At 41.9% G+C, this 16,858-nt stretch overlaps 1 protein-coding gene across 2 annotated transcripts in view; it reads left to right on the top strand.

Annotated features, from left to right (window-relative positions):
• The first annotated feature begins 8,394 nt into the window (after positions 1–8,394).
• The window catches only part of ABCA1 (ATP binding cassette subfamily A member 1), a 91,737-nt gene continuing 83,273 nt past the window's right edge, over positions 8,395–16,858 (top strand). For both annotated transcript variants that reach the window (XM_040089368.2, XM_040089369.2), the window contains exon 1: positions 8,395–8,492. The gene's annotated coding sequence lies outside the window, so the exon portion shown is untranslated. The remainder of the gene's footprint in view (positions 8,493–16,858) is intronic.

The raw sequence follows: 16,858 nt of genomic DNA, 5'->3' as shown, positions 1-16,858 counted from the left end.
TGGAAATCTTAGTCACAAAGGTTGTCCCTGATTATAAACACTTTGAGAAAGATATAAATGTCAATACTGATGAGCAACTCAGGTTAGCAGCCTGGACAGAGATCACAGAATACAGCAATTGTAATAAAATTCTTCCCCAAATGTGCAATAAGAAAGTGAACAAGTTTTTACAGCTATCAAGAAAAACAGAAAGGTATCTTATTGCTCTGTAATTCTGATGGGGATAATGCTGAAGACATTGCTTTTCTAAAGAAAATATTTTAATGGCTGCCTGGGAGAGCCTTGATCTAGTAGATCCTGACTTGGGGAAAGAAAGAAGACCAGAGTATTTTTTTCCTTTTAAGGTAGTAGAGTCAGCAAAGATAGCTGAATCCTGTGCAATTATGAGTGATATTCTGATGCTTAAGAAATGGAGGAAACAGCTCATACGAGAAATAAGAAGCCCCAGAATTATTACTTTTTGTTGGTTCTGTCTAGCATGTCCAGGAGCCTGTGCAGCAGGAGAGAATGACTGTGTAAAGACATGAGGACAGAGAAATGGAGGTTGATCGCTTTGTCCTTTCCCAAACAGGAGGAGGTGGGAATAGGCTGAAGCAGGAACACCAAAGTGAGAAGGGGGTCTTCTGAAGTGGAAAGAAACAGAAAGAACATCTTTTGAAGGAGAGGCAGGATCTGGATACTGAAGTCAGTGAGTTTGTATGCTGGACAATCACAAGGCAGTATTTCACTTGGGCATGTCACGGTATAAACAGGGAAACTGGCCAAGAATGTAAAGGTCATAGCTTAGGCACTGGAACCTCTGTAGAAAGGTATGATAGATTGTGAGCCCATTGAATCCCCTGAAACTGTGTTGATACCTTCACTAGTGGCTGCACAGACTCCAGCAGCAACACTGGTGGCAGGTTAAAGGCAGCAAGAGAATTAGTCTATACAACTACTTCACAAGATGACACAGTAATGGATGGGAGGGGTGAGGGTGCACAGGGAAGATTAAATTTGACTTTGTCCTTTTGCTGCAGATGCTACAGCGATAGTTAACAGACACAGAGAGAGATACCTGTTCTTCATATAATGACAAAATGAGCAGAAGCAGGAACTGGCTCATCCTGAAGCCAAGAACAGGACCGTGTCTCAGAGAAAGCTGCCTACACCCAAGATCCAGCCTTGGATGCCTAAAGCCCGAGATGCCTAAAGCAGCTAAAAAATGTAGAGGTCAAACTGACTGCTTTGATAAAAGTGCTGGAAATATTTAAAAAGTGCTGATATTTCAATGGGCCAAAATGTAACAGCTGGCAGAACTCAAAAGCTGCCTGATTTTTTTGTGTACAGCAACAGTGCCAAGCAACCCCCAATCTGAGCAATCAAGTTAAAGGAGAACAAATTAGGCTCTATAGAGAAGACTGAAGGTCTCTTAAGTGTAGATTTCAACTGGCAGATCCAAGCAGCTTTGGAAAATTTTGGGTTTGAATAGAAATCCTTCATTTGGCATTATGGGTTTTTCTTGATGTTTGAGGAAGCTCAAGATTTGAAGATACACACCTAAAGTTCACTTTCTGACCATAAAGAGAACAGAAGCAAAACCACAGTCCTTTCTCTGTAAAAAGGAAGAATAAAGGAGGTTCTTCTTGCCTTCTGGAAAGCAAATCCTTGCTTGTAAGCATGGATGCAGAAAAGCTCAGTAATGCAGAGTACTCATGAGCTCAGTAGAGGCAAGGAGATGGGACAAGAGAAGGATACAGTTTTGACAACAGCAAGAAAGGGTGTCCCCTTCTTTGAGGGCACTGTAGTTTATGCTAGACAAGAGGCTTTTATCCTCCCTTCTTTTAAACATGGGCACAGGTTGCACAGAGATGGTGGTGAGTCCTTTAGTGGAGGTGTTCAGAAGGCATGTGGAGACATTTCTGAATGACAGGCTTGAGGGGACCCTGCTGGGGCAAGGGAGGTTGGACTAGATGGCATGCAGAGGGGCCTTCCAACCCAACTCATTCTGCAATTGTGTGAGATGCTGTCAGAAGGTCTGAGGCACTCTTCTGGCCCCAAGAAGGATGCAGTGTGAGCTGAGGAAGTGATGGAGAGCCTAAAACACACCTCTGCTTGTGTGGAGGCCACAAGGCTCATTGGCCTGTGTATTGCAGTAAGGCTTGGTAAAAACCTTCCAGGGCCTGAGGATGGCTTGCTCTGGGTGTTACTTTTAAGACCAGAGGTGGGGGAAAACACACTTTCCCTTATGGCCTCTGGTCATGCTGGTGCTGAAGCAAGCAGTACACTTATGGACTAGTTCCATCTTGTCTTTTCTTCTGGTTCACAGACTGGTTTTGAACACATGATGGTGCATTTTCTTCCCTTGTGGAATGTCATTATCTAGTGAAGGAAAAACATCACTTCCTAAAACTTATCCCCTTGCCACTAAGATTTGCACTGAATATTGTTGTGTGCAGCCCAGAAGCTGTGGGTGAAAGAATTTTTGTTAATCAGGGACTAACTTCATTTAAATCTACAGCCAGCACATGTAGTCAAAATCCCAGGTGCTTATCTCCGCTGATTTAATTGGGCTACTCAAATCTATGATGTTTATATAAAAGGCTGAAACTTTTCTAGTAACAAACTCTGTGTAGGAGTCTTTATTCAGGAAAAAGTTGCATTGAGTTCCATAACAACTGATGAAAGATCTTAAACAGGCATTTATTTGTTTTTGTTTGTTTGTTTGTTTGTTTGTTTAAAGCTTAAGAAACTAAAGTAATTCAGCAAATTCATTTGGCTGACCTCAAGGAAGTTTTGGTAATTGACCGTTTTAACATCTTAGGAGCTTAATTTGGTGAAGTTTGTATCTTGGATGATCCATGAAGATTCACCCATCAGTACCTAATCTGAAGTTGGATAAAAACATAACACATTCTTTTATTTGGCTTTCTTTGCATTTGATCAGGTTCTATGTCTACTAGGCTTCACCTCTGTTTTATGATGAATTTTTTCTTCCTCGGTCCATGCACTGGGGATGTTATTAACATGTAAACTTATAATAGGAGATGAAGTGCAGAATTTTTGAAGGATTTTGCACTGAACTTTAACATTTTGCATAGCTATCCCTTCAGTCCCATGGCTGGCACAGAAATCCTGACTCGCACAGGCCAACCTATCCCCATATCCCTGTCTGGCACTGCATATGTAATGCATACTAAAATATTTCCACAGGAGTCCTACTATGGGGTAATTTTTAGAAGATATACAATTGCATAGAGAAAAGACGAAACATTAAAAATACTTTCTTGCTGGATGCCATTAGGAATTGTACACCTGGAGAATCTGAGGAAAGCAAAAATTTCATATCGATTTAAAACTGCTACCTTATATAAACTTCCAGTATTTTACATTTTACTCTATATATTTTCCTTGTTCCACAAACTGTAAGTTAGGTCCATGGTTGGGAAAATCAGTTTATTTCTGTCAAAGTCAAAGAATTTTTACCACCTAAACATTTAGCTGCATATATATTTTACATCTAAAAAACAGTAATTTTGTTAATAGTGAGCTTCACAGCACCCTACTTTATATAGCTAACTGCAGATGTAATTTCACTCATACTGATGTTAAGTGTCTGTGGCAAATTACAAGGTAATGCTTGTGATGATGGTATTTCTTCTTAAAACAACATCAGTCATCTGGCAACTAACCCGCATGAGAAATGTCTTTTAAATCACCCTTCTCAAACACAAGATAACATTTAAGAAGTGTTTCTAGTAATTGCCTTAACTGTGGCTTGCTCTTATCTGAGCTACAATGTATTTATATTTTATTTAAAGGCCTTAGAACCATCTTATTAATGACTGCTTCCAGTTCGAAGCCTATGTTTATCTTGAAATATGGAGAGGATGAGCACAAGCTCTTTTGTCCCTGTCAGGCACTGGGACAGGCCTGCAATACTCTTTGATTGGGAGGCAGCAGCTTCCCAGATTCACTTCTTCACATGGCACAGATAAGCACTTCAAAGCTTCCCCACTGCAGGGCATAGCAGAGGATGTATTTAAACCTTCTGTTTCTTTGCAGGTGTAAGAACTAAACAGCAACTCTTACCTACTTTTTTCCTGTAAGTAGGATGGGAAGAAAACTGTGCTTGGAAGGTTGCAGTAAACAGCATGTTGTTGTCACTTGTACTCACTGGGCCATACACCAGGCTGGAGTGACTAACACTCCCCTGCTAGGTAATATAAATCGAAGCTTGGATGTTCAGGGAGAGCCTAGGTTGCTATAAAGTAACAGAAGCTCTTTCCAAGAAGACCTTACAAAAGCTGTCACCATCCTATGACTCAGATATTTCAAATCAAGGGAATGTAAACCAAGACAGAACAGATGCTTGAAATACAGAATAATCTTCAGTGTGTGTCCCGAGATAAGAGTGAGGAATCTTAAAGCTATGCATCTGCAACAAGAATGCCAAGTAAAAAATAGAGGTGAGCAAAGTTCTTTGAAAAGTAATTCTTAAAAATGGAAGTATTGCTGATCTGCTGTCTTTCCAGCCTCTTGAATTTAGTCCAAACTATCTTATCCAGGACTAAAAAGAACTTGGATTTCCAGATGAAAAGAGCTGACAACTGAAGGTGAATTGAACTCCAGCTTTCTTTATTACTGAAATCTGTCATAGAAATTTTTGGTTTATAGCAAGACATTTCTTGGTGTGCTTGACTAAGCCCACAGTCTTCTGTACTATCCTGACATTAGGAAACATCAATCTTTCAGAGCTAACAATGGTATGTTTTGCCTTGTAGAAGTTACAAGTACAAAGAAACAACTTCCTCCTCACTTCCTCCTGTGAGAACACAGTGTGTTTTCCTATTTTCAGTTCCACCCCTTCATTCCACTACATAATGCCTTCTCCATGAACAGCAATTTACATGTCCTCTGACCTCTCAGTAACTGGTGCAGCTAACGGTTCCTTTGCAGGTCTGCAGCCTCTCCCTTCCACCCAGCCTTGGACCCTGCTGTGGGCTGCTTGTCCAAAGCCAGTGTAACGAGGCAATGGGTTGAAAGAGAGGACTAGCTTTTGGAAAAAGAAAAGGGATCGGGTCTTACATGAAAGTGCATGTTATGTGAACTGCATATTGGGCATAACTGGCAGGCCCTATTACTGGAAGCTGCAAGGGAAGAGGGGCCATGGAGTCCTCTGAGCAAGTTACAACTGCTGTCAGCTGGTTTGAAAGGGATGAAAACAACTTACTGCATGCCAAAACCTCAGCAAGGTGAGAGCAGCACATGGCATTTCTGCTCAAACATATTTAAGAAAAGAGCAGCCCTTAGGACAGGAGAAAATGTGGGGATATCTGTGAGATGGAGAAAGTGGAGGAGACACATGGAAGGAAGAGACAGTCTTGGAAGGAGTCACTCTGTGCCAAAGAAGGGACACCCTGTAGGGAACTGTGGCCCATGGAGGACTCACTGTGAAACAGTGGAATAGTAAGGCAAGAAGGAAAGTGAGTAAGAAGTAAGCAACTGCAGAAAGAACCATTACACACTGATCCGAACTGTCCACATTACCCAGTGCCTCACAGAAAAGATTGGGGCAAATGGACTGATCATTAACACCTATTAAAAGCAAGGGATGTCGAGACCAGAAAGGGGTAGAAGAGGTGCTTAACTTGAGTTTGGGAAGGAAGGAGAAAGGTCGTTCCCTAAGTGTGTATGTCTGCCTTTTTCCTCTCTGTATTTTAATCAGTAGTTGAAATTTTGTTAGCCATCAATAAATTAAATTAAGCAGGAAGCCCCATGTGAGACTGCTTTATCTGCAAAGACCTATCATACATTCCACAGGAGGCAGAAGCCAGAATATTTGCTGTGCATGAAAGAGTTGGGAGATACAAATGTCTTCGAGAAATTTATAGGAGTCACATGTGCTCATCTGCCTTGAGATTTCAAACTACTCAAAATTATTCAAAGGTAAGAATGTTCTTAGAATGTTCATTTATAAAGAATGTTTGCAATGTGGCTGTTAGCTTTGTTCAGCCTACTCATTGGATCTAACTGTGCTCCCTTCCCCTCTCATCCTTGTATCATTTGTCAGTGCTTGTGCCTCAGTGACCTCACATCACTGCCACGCCACAGGGAGAAGCAAAACTGGAGAAATGATATCCAGTGTTGCACAAGGATTTCCCACCATCCTACAGGTATTTTAACAGAACAAAATAAATCAAATGCTCCATTTTCTTCACATGAACAGCTGTATATTAGCTATCTTATTGGAAAATGTTGTTCAAATGTTTTAACAGTTCGCACCAATTCCTGGAATTTAAAAATTCCAGCGTTCTGATGATGTTGCAAAAATTGACACTTTCCTTAAAGGAACCTAGGTTTGAATAGACATCAGCAGCAGAGCAATTGTCAGCTCTTTAGTACTGACATACCTCTGTTTCCACAGAAGTTAAATCACTAATACTTTAAAAAATTCCATCCAATATAGCCTCTTCTTCAAACTCCTTTTTATGTGGGATGAGGGATAATGCTTTGTTGATTGTAAACTAAATATGCTCTTTCTCCCTGTGTTCTGACTAACCATGCAGAAATTATTTGTTTTAGAATTTAAAATTACAATCCAGCAATGTTTGGAAATGTGTAAAACGCAAAGCTCTAGCATATGGTGAAAAACACACAGCTGCATTTATACACTAAATAAAGACCTTGTTTTTATTTCAGTTTTATCACCAGATTAAGGTACAAACAATGAATCTGTTGAAGTCAGTGACATTATGCAGCAGTTACACAGGGGAAACCATGGTCAGAACTAGGAATTTTTTTTATTTTGTCCAGCCCTGAGCGCATTTGTGAGATGTTGACATACAGTACTAAGGGAAGGAGCTAGGGACACTGTGAAAATGAATGTGTCATCTTTTTCTCAGTGTAGAAGGGTCTGCATTATTAATTTGAGTATTCACTGCTACCTATGATAGTCGAGTGCATTATGTCAGATTACAATCTGCCTGAGCTCACTGGAATTTGCTTTCAGGTGTTTGTATTTCTGTGCCACTTGAAAAAATACCACGGTGGTAGCCTGAGCATGGAAATAAAAGCCAGGAAACTCATAAGATACCGTTCCCTCAGTAACCATCCATGTGTAACCATGTGTCATCCAGATTGCTCACAATAAGGCAAAGCATTAATAGCATGAACGATAACACCAACCACTTCACTGCAGAAGAGAAATGGCAGTGCGTTGTGTCTGTAGAGGGAACCATAATTTAGAGTTGACTGCCTTTTGTGCATTACTTGTTTTCATTCGCGGTGCATTTTATGCCTTGAAAATGCACTGCTATACTTTCACAGATTGCACTGCATGATTTTACAGGGCTCCTGACATGTAACAAGCAAAAAATCTGGAAGAGTTTGCATGATGGGTGGCTTCTAAGGGAGAATCCCATGTTGGAGGACACCTTCAGCCATGAGACAACATTGCTAAGACCCGACCATTTCTCTGGTAGACAGAACACACTGTCATCCGCAGATTTTGTATTTGGAGCAAGTCAGCTTGCTCACTGTGAACCGTTAAAAATAAATTGCGATCTGCGTTTATAAAGTTTGCGAATAGCTGTATATTTCTCCATAAACCAACAAAACTGAATTCATCCTTATTTATGCTATCTAACGAAGTGTTACCTTTCACAGTTCCTTGCCTTTATATTGCCATAAGTGACATGAGGTACAGAACATCTGGTCCTGTGAAAGCTGTTTATTATTGATTGATTCCTTTCAGGCCAACACTCTTGGTACACTCAGTACCTCTGCAGCTGCACAGCCGAGGACGGATCCGTGCCCAGTTTGTACCGGCTCAGCTTAGGAGATGCGGGGAGCGGTGCAGGCCTGGAGACGTGGGCGGCTGGAGCACGCTCACGTCGCAGATAACTCCGTTCCCGGGTTTCTGCTCTTTCTTCCCGCAGTCCCCGGGAAAAGGCGCCCCGGCAGCCACCCGAGGGGCTGGGATGCTTCTCGACGCACCTGGGAGCGCGGAGTTCCACAAAAAGCAGGGAGCGCGGGTAGCCCACGAAGCGCCGTCCCGCCGTGCGGGGCCGGGGCGGACACACTCATCCTCGCAGTTTGTTTTCGGCTGCACTGTGCACGTCTACGTGCAAATCGCCGCGCCCACCCCCACTTTTAATAGCAGCAGCTACCGAGGGAAAATTAAAAAAAAAAAAAAAGGGGGGGGGGGGGAAGGAGGGCATGGAGGACAGGAGAGAAGAAAAAGAAGAAAGGAAAGAGGAAAGAGAAAAGCCAAAGGCGAGAAGACCCAGAGGGAGGGGAAAAGCAGCGCGCTGGGCGGCTCCGGCCGCGCAAGGGGCGGGCTGGCCCGCCGGGGGCAGCGCCCGCCGCCCTATAAGAGGGCGCTGCGGGGCGGGGGCGCCCGGTAGCGGCAGCGGGGCCGGCGTCGGGGCCGGGAGCGGCGCCGGAGGGGATCGCAGCGCGGAGCAGGCGGCGGCTCCCCGCGGGACCGACGGCGGCTGCGGGCCCGGGAGGTAGGCGGGGGGGGGCGCATCGCGGGCAGCTGTCTCGGGGGCTCCCCACTTTTCCCCCCTCCGCCTGGAACGGGCGGCACAAAGCGGGAGAGAAAATGCGAATGAGTGGTGGTGAGGCGGGGGTGTGTTCTGTTATTGTTTTGGTGCTTTGCTTGTTTATTTTCTTATCGCTTTGGGGTTTCTGTCTTCCGACGTGGTGTCGTTTTCTGTGCCGAGCCTGTCGGCAGCGCGGCTCGGAGGAGGGTTTACGGCGTAGCGGGGCGTCGGGAAGGGGCTAATAGTGTTTGTGTGTGTGAGGGGCGTGGTTGTGTGTGCTCATTTTTTTAAAAAAATAGTTGGTTTATTTTAGCTTATCCTGCGCGAGGCGACTCTGACTTGGCAGCGCTGACGGAGGGTGGCTCACCTTACCGCTGCCTCTCCCAGCCCCGGTGGGTGCGAGAAGATAACGGGAGGGTGTTCATCCCCTTCGCTCCTGCGTGAATCCTGTAAAGTCGCGGGGGTGGCAGAAGGGGAGGGCCTTGGGATGGGGAGGGAGAGTAAAAATAATAATAAAAAAACCCGATGTTGCTGCCTTTGTGATGGGCAGAAGGCTCGGTTCTATGCAACAAGTCGTGCTGCTGCGTGCCAGACTCTTGTGAAGTCTGGAGAGCTACGCTGAAACCTATCGTCAGGCTGTTGCTACAAAAGACGAGCGGCACAGCAGCCCAGACGCTTAAGACATGCCTGGAAAGATACACGAATACTAAATTAAAAGTTCTTATTAAACCCTATTTTGTCCTAGTTTTTTACCAGAAGTTCTCCCTTTCCCACAAGCTGTTGGCCTGGGAGATTTTAAAGTCTGTACAAAAACATACTTAAAGGATCAAAGTTGGTTTCAAGTGTGTTGGAATAGACCTCCTTGAAGCCAGAGGGGTGTAAACATCTAAATTAAAGCCTAAAATGAGTGGAACTTTTTTGAAAATTACTGCTTTGGTTTAATGCATTAGAATTTATTTTCACTTTTGAAAATGAGTCGGTCCGGTCCTTGTGCTGTGGAGAACACCCATATCTTGGGGATGTTCCATTAACAACAGATGGTCAAGCCTGCTGTCGAAAGGCTATTGTAATGGAGCGGTCTTGCTTCCTTTTGAAAGGGGGTCATGGTAGTAAACATTCAGTGCAAATGCTTTTTGTGTTTTTTGTGCTTGTGGCACAGCTTGACTCCCTAGCAAGTGGGAATGGCGACGTATGCTGACACTTTCCTGTCATTCAAATCGGTGTGTGATTCTGTGAAGATACAATAGGATGTTAAGCTAAATGAGTAGTACCTGGGACTCTGCTGTGTTTTACTGATGTAACAGGAAAAAATGGTCTTGGTGGGTCCTCATTGTGCACATCTGAATTTTAATTTATGTTAGAGTGAGTTGTGTGACAGTATATCTGGTGTGGGCAGGAGCTTGATGCCTTTACTCATGACATGAAGCACCTTGTTTCTCATAATTTAGTAGGGCTGATTATGGTAAAAATTAGAAGTCAGCCCTTAAAAAAAAAGATGGGGCTGTAAGTTCGGTAGTGTGGAACACAAGTGTTGCATAGTAGAATTTAGGTTGAACCTATTGAGTTGAGACTATTTAGCATTAAATAATAAAATATCACGGTGTAGGCATGTTTTTGGAGGCATTCTGAGGGGGTTACTAGCTGGCCTCTGGACTACAAGAAATCACAATTTGCTATAATTTGGCACTAGAGTGTAATAATCCAGCAACTAGCCCAAAACTACTCACAGTAACTCTCCCCCAATAAGTTGTTGCTGAAGGATATGTAGTGGTATGGTAGTTATGTGACATAAACACCTTGGGTGCAGCTATATGTAAGACTGTACTGTTTCCAGGAGTCACGGTAATCTTTTGGACATAAGCTGCAAATATCCTCTGAATAGAGCTACATAGCAGTGCAAACGGGTATGTTGAAAGTCTTGATGGTCTCTTCACCCACTGAAGCACACTTATAAATCAGTGTGCCATAGGCACTTGCTATCAAACCTTTTTTGTAATGCTAATTTTTTTTTTTTCAAACCCAAACATCACTCAGTGCTGTATTGCTGTGATGAGAGACTTGATCTGTCACCAGATTAGGTGTATAAAGAGTAGCTCCTGGTGAAGTGCTGAACTACTGGGGGATGAAACGCCATTAGCTTAAAAAAAGGCAAGTACACTTATTTTGGCCTTTGTTCCTTAGAAAAAAGGAGCAGCCTTTTCTCTAGATTTCCTTAGACTATATTTCTCCCCTTCTATACGAGTGTAAATTAGTCTTCTGTGATTCAGAAACAAGCCTTAGTGGCTTAAATAAAGTGACAGCAGATCTTCTATGTGGATTCTGGATTGAAGCATTCTCACCTGTTAATCGAGTGTAATACACGCATTTGAGAAAGGATGTCTTCCCTTGCCTGCATCTCTGCAAGGCTGTTCTCTCAGCAGTGAGTTCACGTGAGAGAGTTGGACTCACGAAGACAGAGCAGAAGAATTGGTACTGAACTCATCTGTCTGTGGCCAAATATGATCAGCTCTGCTAGTGTTTATGCATTGCACCATGCAGACTCAGTATTTTTTAGGGTGTGGTTTCTCCAGAACTTTAATCCAGAGTAATTGAAGATTGCTAGTGAGCTAGTAATGGACCTGCTTCATTTCTCCTGGTCTGCCTGTTCTTTCTGCTCCATTGTCTGTTTCATCCTTTGTGCAGGCACTGGAGTTCACCAACCCAGGGTGAGTAATTGAAAACAACAAACTCTCTTCTTTTTTGCTTGGTGGTGGTGTTTTTTTTTTTTGTTTTTTTTTCTTCACCCCAGCATCCTGTGTTCAGAGTCTTTTCATGGCTTTGTGAGCACTGGTGACAGAAGGGAGCAGAGAGGGACCCAAACTACTGCTTTGTTTGAGTAACCTTGAAGCAGGCACCCTCAGTGTTTATGTAGGTCTTCTATGCCAGGTAACACACCAAATCCTGAAATAAGTCCAGAGGCCATGACTGACCAAATATCATCATGTTTCTCTTTTCCTAGTTATTCTTGATGACTCCTGTGAGAGGAGCTAGAGTCAGGGTTTACTCTGTTTAGTAAAACACATTTTATATATTTTTTTCTTGATTATGTGAGGCTGCTAGGGACTCTGCCCACTTTCTTTGGGGTTGGCATGGCAGAAATTCATTCTCTCTAAGATTATTTCATATTTTTGCCAGCTAAGGATTTGAATTCTGAATGCTTGAAACTTTTTTGGTGTGGTTGATAAGCATGCACGTATGCAGTTACTGATACTAAGTATCAGATAAAAAATACCATGGTAAGACACTGCTTCTAGTGTTTAAAAGATGATCACTGCAGAAAAACCCGAAAGTTAAATTGTCTCATTCTGTAGCTGCATGTCTTGCTTGTGTTGGTTGCGTGAAAGTAATACAGATAATTCAGAAGAAATGCTGTGACTAAAAGTACTGAATGGAGTACCTGAAGTACCCTGTTGCCTTTCTTTAAAATGCATGTCAGTAAAGCTAATCCTGTCTTTTTTAGCATTTTTTATGGGGAGAAAAAGTATTTTTGCTTGCTTCAAGGACTGAGAGAGAGACAGAGTAGGAGGGAATACTGTTGGTGCAGCTTTCCAGACACAACAGGCTAACACTGTAGGAAAAATAGGAGCATTCAGATCTTTATTTGTGGGTTATTACCAAAAAGGCTTGATCATAGGTGATAAAAATGTGTGTCAGTTTGAATGCCATAAGTATCCACGTGCAAGCTGACCTTTTTCCTCTTTTGTTAGTTTTCTGGAGGAGTGTTGCTTAGCAGAGCTCTGTCTAATGCAATGAGATTGGTTTGTGTTATGCTGACTTTGTTAGAGAACAATTGGAGTTGAACAGAAAAAGGAGAGCAAAGAGCCTTTCTAAGACTGTTCTGGCTTGGGCTAGATAGCAAGGTTATTCTCTGTGAAGGAACATAATTGGAGCCTTTTACCACACAGTTCAGAGATCATTCTGGGGATCTGATTTCCTTTTTAGCAAATAGCAGGCAGGGTTGTGTGGAAGACAGAGGTGGCCAGAACCTGTTAGCACTCTACTTGCTCGGCTCTCTGAAACAACTTGCAATTTTACTAGCCTGTTTCCAAATGAGTCATTATTCCTGGGAGCAAGCAAGCCATGCAGCTAATAGTCATTAGCATAGTACTTGTTAGGTTAGTAAAGGTCAAAATTAAGCCATGTGGAAGGTCTCTGAGGAGCAGTTTTGGTTATGTAGGTGACAAGAGCAAGATTAGGGACCAGGAAACTCGGTTCCTAGCACTTCTGCCCTTCTTGTCATGACTTGACTGTTTCCTCTTATCATCTTTCACCATTGTTCTAGCAATGTCATGACCAAAGTTTATACTCTTTAGAGATAGAAGTCAAAGTGTGTTTTTTCTCACGTTCAGCAGGTAGCATCTTTTTTTAAAGACTTCAGGCTGAGTTGCTAGTGCCAGCAACCTGGGTTTAAGTCCAGTGTTTTTAGAGATATGCCTGTTTTTACAGTTGAGCTTCTGTGCCATAAAAAGAAACAAGCAAGTTATCATAAATGTTCTTTGAGAGCTGTATTCATGAGGAATGTATTGATATTATATAATATATTCTAGGGATCTATTGGTGGCTTTTTTTCTCCTCCTGTTATTTTAATTATGTTCCTGCAACAAGAGTTTGGCTATGACTGCCAATAAAAACAGTTAAGACCAAACTTCAATGGTTTAAAAAAACCCAGTACACTATTCCAAACAATAAAGCAGCACTGAGCTTTTCTGAATGCAGATCCGTGGGTATTTCTTTGTGGTACTAGTACAGGAGCCAAAGTTCAAAAATCTACTCTTCCTCTGGACTCAATGTTCTTATTTAATAAAATGAATGAATGGATCCTGCATTTGTATTTTTATTCTGCCAATGGGGGGAAAAAAGTGCTTTATATTTAATTTGGTTTAAGTTATTTTAGATGTTTTAATTATTTTTACCCTATTAAATCTGAGTAGGAGTTCTTACTGCTTTGTTTCCCATCTCTCTCAAACCTAAATTTAAATATTCATGCTAAAGCAAGAAATAAGTTTTTCTATTGTGTTTGGAGAGATCTGGACTCCTTTCTTGTAGCAAAATAATGCAATCACCTGTCCACCATCAGTTTTCATATTTCTACAAATTTTATTTTTCCCAGATAATTTTTTTTTGTTCTTGGTTGCTAGCCACGTCTCCCAGAGATGCATTCCCTGGTCTTGTGACATACTCCTAACGTTCACATCTCTACATCTATTCTCCCAATTATGTTCATATATAAAACCAAATATAATTGCAGAATGGTGTTTTCTGTTGCGATGTGCTTTGGCTCCAGTGGAACTTTCTCAACATGATTAAGGATATTCTAAACTTAATGTAAAAAAAAGTATGTTTTGGAGCCTTTATCTATAAAAAAACTTGCAAAGTTTCTTTTTGCTCACCTTGCTCTCTTGTAAGCTTACTGCTTTTCCCACTTCATTCTACTTCTGCACTTGCCTGCTGTTTGGAGTCATTTGGTTGAAATTTAGTTGACCACTGCTCTTTAACTCTATGCTTAGTCCCTTGAAGGTTTAGGAGCAAACTAATGGAGTTCCATCCTGAATATACTTTGGAGTTGTGAGGTGTAGCTTAGGACTTTAACAAATTCTGTCATCCTTCTTTCCTGGATATATCTGTGCATGATTTTGAATTAGGCATACATTAGACTGCTTTTCATTGCCTTAACTACCATGCTCACCCTAAGGATTGAAGCTTCAATGGTGGGGGTGCAGGTGGAGCTGAAGAATAGAAAGTGTGAGTAACAACTCTTCACTGTGTGGATCAGGCAAAATGGGAAGATTGGCACACTCTTTCTGGCAGTGCTCCGAGCTAACTGCCCTGTGCCACACCTGACTCAGCAGGTATGTGGGCTGCCTTATCATGCTTGCCAGCTATTTTCATATTCTTCTACAAATAACTTTAGAGATAAGTGGTTATTGAAGTTGGTATGGGTTGCCAAGATTGATCAGAAATTCCTTCCTCTTTATAGCTCACACTCACTGATTTCAATAGTACTTGGGCATCTCTTTATCACTTTAGTGGATTACCATCTTCCATATCAGCACAGTTGGATGGTAGCCATGTGGGAGCTGAGGTCTTGTTCTAGGCTTCACAGACTAACTCTGCTCAAACTGACAATGGCTGCTAAATACTGACTTTGCCAGTTTATTGCTTTCTTTCGTCAATGTCATTTCCTTTCATTGTGCTAGAGGCTTTTTCTTGGCTGGTGTTTTTCTGCATATTTCAGGGATATTTTTGTTTAATTTGCTGTTACTTGTAGCTGTGCCACAGATATTGGTCCAGTTTTGTAGATATCAAGCTTAACAGACAGCTTATTCTTTCTGCCTCTGAATCTCAAAGGCACCACTGTGGGTGTTCTCTGCACTGTAAGCCATGTTGTGTTCTGCTCCGTTACTGAAAATGTGCTGGTTTATGGCATGATGTTCCCAGATGGCAAAGATGGAGGGGAAAGTGACACTACAGTTTCTTTTGTTGTTACAGGACAGGCATACTCTCAAACTGCAGTTTAATCTTGTACAGAACATGGTTGGTGTCCTCGTCTTGTCCCAAGATAAACAGCAAGTTCCAAAAGCAGGATGTAGGAGAAGTCATTCCCTTCCGGAAAAGTCCCTATGAATGCAATGATAAAGGCACAAGGCTTCATAACTTTGTTCAGTAGAAGATAGAAATATGCCAGATGCTTCAGTGACTCTGACAGGATCATGGAGCACCTGTCAGTGTTGCACTTTTTAAAACCAGGTATCTGGCAGATTAGTGTAAATGATTCAGTCACCAGGATGTCCTGGGGAAGGGGTGGTGGTTGAAAGTGTTTCTGTCCTAATATTGTCTGAATGTGTGGATTTCTTTTGGGAAAAACGGCTTTCTTGGGGAAGCTGTGTCTTTCTTCTCTACTTCGTGGTCACTGCCAAGCAGAAAGACACCTTTTGCGATGTGAAATTCTTTATCCCTTTCTTCTAGCTGCAGTTACATTGTCTTTAAACAGGATGTGTCAAAAGCTGTAAAAAGTGACTGGGACTGTGTAGTGCAGCTTTTTGCAAACCATGTGCTGATGATACTATACTTGCTCAGAGATCAAAGCTTAATGGCATGAATTGAGCTCAAACGTCATAATTATTATTTTAGCAGGATGTTCTATTATTTCTACATTCCGCTAGAAAAGAGTCATTATTTGAGAGAAAAAAAAAAAAAATCATCTGCTAATATGGACTATGGATTTTTGGACATTGGCCGTGATAAAGCAAATCACATTTCGTGTTTGTTTTTGCCAAAGAATGGACTAGGTTTCTTTTTTTTTTTTTTTTTTTTTTGCCATGGGGAAAGTAGGGGACACTCAGTGTAATGTTGGAAGTTGAAATGCTTCACATATTTCACAACCTTCTAGTGGAAGGGGTTTTTTTGGTGTTTTTTTTTTTTTTGTAACACAGATGGCTGCATTTTGCGTATTATACTTGACACTTAGGACAAGAAATCCTCTTGCCTAAATGCATGCCACAGTCCCTTGCATGTGCATTCCTTAGGGTGGGTCCAGCATGCCAAGTGCTTGCAAACTTGACATCTTCCATTGCATTGGAGTTCATCAATGAGCTTGTTTTCATCGATGAGCCCTCTATAAACATGCTAGAAGTAATGAAAATCATTTGTTGTGGTCATTCTGGTAGGCAGATATTGCTGACCTGTGACAGGTTTTTCAAAATTACTTGGCATGTTGTGTCACAAGGGAGGTTGTAAAGCAGCAGCCATTTTTGAAAATGTGCATCTGTGTAAATGTTCTAAGGAGATACTGAGGACTCTAAAAAATGTAGTTCAGTCTTTATTATGGAGCGGTTTGTAAGACAGTGCTTTTCTGTGTGAGGATATGAGGAACTGTCCCATGTGCGCTGGTGTGGTTTTTTGTTTGTTTGTTGTTTTGTTGTTGTTTTTGTTGTTTTGTGATTGGTAAGGATAGGGTCACCAGTGTCTCAGAAATACATCCTAGGAGTTTGGGTTTGAAGGAGAGGCAAGTTAGATACTCTGAACAGTTTAGGATCAGGGATGTCAGTGCTCATAGTATTAATTTTGGGCCAGGTCTTTCAAAATGATCATCTGCTTATCTGTTCGTAGTGAAACATTCAGAAGAGCTCAGCACATAATATACTGACTTATGAAATTTGCTCAGTTCTCATGCCAAGGCTAAATAACTTTAGAAGCCCCTTGCTGTTTTGCCTAAAGACTTGGAAAGCCAGATTTCTGCTCCTGACATGACATAATGTTGGGCTTGAGTCATGTCAGAGCAAGACCCAGGC

This window comes from Hirundo rustica, chromosome Z (assembly GCF_015227805.2).
Source record: "Hirundo rustica isolate bHirRus1 chromosome Z, bHirRus1.pri.v3, whole genome shotgun sequence".
Taxonomy (NCBI): domain Eukaryota; kingdom Metazoa; phylum Chordata; class Aves; order Passeriformes; family Hirundinidae; genus Hirundo; species Hirundo rustica.
This window is presented reverse-complemented; position numbering and strand designations above follow the sequence as displayed.